General features: G+C 37.8%; 1 long non-coding RNA gene across 1 annotated transcript in view; it reads left to right on the top strand.

Moving 5' to 3' along the window:
- The first annotated feature begins 3335 nt into the window (after positions 1-3335).
- LOC136841261 (uncharacterized) overlaps positions 3336-4102 on the top strand; it is a 72592-nt gene continuing 71825 nt past the window's right edge. The window contains exon 1 of the long non-coding RNA XR_010853854.1: positions 3336-3795. This is a non-coding gene — a long non-coding RNA (uncharacterized lncRNA). The remainder of the gene's footprint in view (positions 3796-4102) is intronic.

Genomic DNA, 4102 nt, shown 5'->3' with positions numbered 1-4102 from the left:
CAGCACTGCCATTACCATTATTATGAATATTATTTTTTTTCTACTTCCTCAGTACGATATCTCATGTATCTTTGTATATTCCCTGAGCTAAAATGAAGGATGATATTATTATTATTATTATTATTATTATTATTATTATTATTATTATTATTCTTATTATTATTATTATTATTTTCTTAAGCCATCCTTTTATATTAACTTCCAATCTCATCGCAGGACTTAATAACTGCCCTTGACCTGAAATTCCTCTGCAGGGAACATCCGCAAATCATCCTATCCTAGGTCACGCCCCTTATCATTTCTGCTATGTGCCTTGTTAGAGGTCATATGTTTCTCGTGTGTATTTTATCTGTTATGTATAAATTTTTGCATTATAAATCTACATGCGTTTTTAACAGTTTTACATTCACGCTTGTATTATATAAATCAAGTGTTAAATTCTACTCACTCTCTCTCTCTCTCTCTCTCTCTCTCTCTCTCTCTTTCTTTACACACACACACACACACACACACATACATATAAGTTCCTCGTTGGATGGGTGGGTACCGTTCTCAGCTAGCACTCAGCTGACCCCGCGCTCGATTCCCCGACCGGCCAATGAAGAATTAGAGGAATTTATTTCTGGTGATAGAAATTCATTTCTCGCTGTAATGTGGTTCTGATTCCACAATAAGCTGTAGGTCCCGTTGCTAGGTACCCAATTGGTTCTTAGCCACGTGAAATAAATTTAATCCTTCGGGCCAGCCCTAGAAGAGCTGTTAATCAGCTCAGTGGTCTGTTAAACTAAGGTATACTTAACACACACACACACACAAAATATATATATATATATATATATATATATATATATATATATATATATATATATATATATATATATATACTGTCTATACAGATACAGTATATATTTGTGTATACAGTGTATATGTATATATATATACATACATGCACACATTATTATATATATATATATATATATATATATATATATATATATATTATATATATATATACATATACATATATATACATACATGCACATTATATATATATATATATATATATATATATATATATATATATATATATATATATATATATATATGTGTGTGTGTGTGTGTTCGTGTGTGTGTGTGTTTAAGACAACACACAAAGGCAGACTCACTCACATATCCGAATTACCTCGACCACCACCACCGCAGGTACAGGCACAGGTAGGCAGGAGAAGACGTCTGGGAAACGAGATCTGATAGCAGAGAAGAATAATGTCAAAACGCAAGGCGCCCGAATATCCCCTCAGATGAACTCAAAGCTCGTCAGCTGATAAACTCTAATGGGTGCTGACATATCGAGAGAGGGCCGAGAGAACGTATTGGGGTAGTTACGGTTTTATTATTGTCCTTCCTCGGGAGATGTTGTGTTCTAAGTTCAAAAGTGAACTCAAGGTTTTCGGCTCTTCTTCTTCTTCTTCTTCTTCTTCTTCTTCTTCTTCTTCTTCTTCTTCTTCTTCTTCTTCTTCTTCTTCTTCTTCTTCGGTGAAACGTGATGAAGTCCTGAGAGATTTGTGTTTGAGATGGTTCTGAAGTTTCAGTCTTTCTCTCTCTCTCTCTCTCTCTCTCTCTCTCTCTCTCAGATGATAATGAAGTCTCTCTTTCTGTGCGTGCGCGTGTCTCTCTCTCTCTCCCTCTCTCTCTCAGATGATTCTGAAGTCTCTTTTTCTCTTTCTGTGTGTCTCTCTCTGTCTCTCTCTCAGATGAATCTGCTCGCTCTCTCTCTCTCTCTCTCTCTCTCTCTCTCTCTCTCTCTCTCTCTCTCTCTCCGCCCCTTTTGTGCTGATATCCCTCGTGGGAAAAATGGGAATACTTGTCCTCTTTCTTTCAAGGACCGGGATTATCGTCTTTTTCTTAATGGCTCTTCTTTTTCCTTCTTTTTTGACTCTCTCTCTCTCTCTCTCTCTCTCTCTCTCTCTCTCTCATAGTTCAGTTCCCCTGAAGTCTGGCTTTCGAAGAAGCTCGGAGAACACAGGGATTAAATGATAATAAAAAAAATGAAATGGAAAATAAGAAGAAATTCGACCGGTCACTTTCTCTCTATCACAGATATTTGTCAATAATTCCCTGTTTTAATTTTCCTTCATTTCTATAAACTCCCCTCTTCCAAGGGGCGTTCTCTCGCCACCCACAATGTTAGACTGTATTCCTTTTCTCTCCGATTGTCATTTTCCCTCATTTCCTATCATCAGCGTTCCGTTTCTCATTTCTTTTCCTCATTTCCTTTTCCCCTTTTTCCATCACGCTCGACCTATATCAGATCAGAGAGTTTCCCGCTTCGTAAAAGGGAAAATGAAATATGCTGAATTTACTTTGATCGAAATGGTTTTAAGTCACATCTACACTTTAGCTGTTGGTTCCGGTTATGCACCAGTTTCCTTTTCAAAAACCAAACCAATGTAAAGCTGTTTGACCTTGTTGTGGGCAGGAAACTTCTCTCAAGGATTTCAAGAATCTTCCCTGAGGAACTCCAAAAGTTCGAGCGAAGATGCCATACATTACTACTCCTGAAACAATACTTCCCCTTGTGCTTTTAATCGTCTATTATCATTTTTATCTATTTACATATTAAATTTTTTTTTCCTAACAATTGATCTCTTCTTTCTGAATGTCCTTTTATCGTCTGTAAGTTCTTTCAAATGAACGCCATATTCTTTGGGAGCTTGAACCTCAAGTCAATGGCCCCTGTGGTGGACTTGTTCCACATGAATGGGGTTCATCTTCTGAATAATAATAATAATAATAATAATAATAATAATAATAATAATAATAATAATAATAATAATAATAATAATAAATAAATAAATAAATATGTGATATTATTTTAAGCCCCACGTGGTCTGGGTCATTGAAAAGTCCACATACCTGGCAAGGAAGTTCAATTGACGTCGGGGTATCGGTGGCATTCGTGCCCACCAAAGGAAATGAGTATTTGAGAGGAGCTAGGAATCTCTAATTTGCAATGACGGAATTGCATACTGGGACTCCATGAGGTAGGAAATTCCTCCAGAATTCTGGCAAACGTTCGCATAAAATCCATCAGGAGGTTCCGAGCGACGGAAATACCCGGATGCCTTCATTAATTGGAGACAATCCCGTCGTATTTTTCGAATGTAAATGCCAATGATATTCTAGGAATTTCCTACGTAGCGTTAGTCTAATTTTAGAGATTCGCCAACGTTCATTTTTGTATATATAAGCGAACAAACGTACCATCTTTTGTCCACATAAATAATCCTATTCGTGGGCGTGGACTAAGAGCTATGCATGTGGTGGTGGGGGGGGGGAGGGGTCGTGCACCGAAGGAAGTTGAGGTGTGGACCCAAAACTATCCCCGAGAAAGAAGAAGTCAAAGAGATAGAGAGGGTCTGAGAACTCACTCAGAGTCAGTGGTGTTTTGGCCTCGCTCACGAGTGGGTGGTCCCTGTCTGCCTCCGCTATGGCCCTGCTTGCCACGCGCGCTGACGAACTCCGTGCCATTAGTCTCTCTTAGATGACTCCACTTTCAACCCTCGGACGGACAGACAGAAGGGCACTGGGCGCTCTTCTTCTTTTTTTTATTTTTTCGAAAGGATTTACCGAATTCTTTGCTCTCCATCTCTCCTCCGACCACCTGGTTCCTCTGTAAGCCGAAGATTCTGAAATCTGTCACCAGATTACTCGGGATAAAAATGGAACCGAGTTTTTTAGCCAGATTTTGAGTTTGGAGTTTCAGATTTTTGGGGTTTTTTACTCTTGGTTGAGGTAAGTTTTTGTTCTCGTTTTTGTTTTGACTTTTGAGAGGCTATATTCGTAGCTTTTGAATTATTTGCTTTGATCCATAAAAAAAGAATTATTTGTGAATTTGAATGACGTAAGCTCTAAATATAAACAAAAACTTTGTATTTACTCTGAACAAAATATTTTTGAGACAATTACTACGTTCAGTTTTAAACGGCATCATTTCCGAGTTTGTGAAACTGTATTCCACTGGAAAACTGCATGACGCCAGCATCTGTTAAATGGAATATGCATAAGGAGCTTGATAAACCATAATAATGAATACTGGAGT

This window comes from Macrobrachium rosenbergii, chromosome 8, assembly GCF_040412425.1.
Source record: "Macrobrachium rosenbergii isolate ZJJX-2024 chromosome 8, ASM4041242v1, whole genome shotgun sequence".
In the NCBI taxonomy this organism is placed as follows: Eukaryota; Metazoa; Arthropoda; class Malacostraca; order Decapoda; family Palaemonidae; genus Macrobrachium; species Macrobrachium rosenbergii.
The sequence above is the reverse complement of the archived record's forward strand: the minus strand, read 5'-3'. Positions and strand labels throughout refer to the sequence as shown.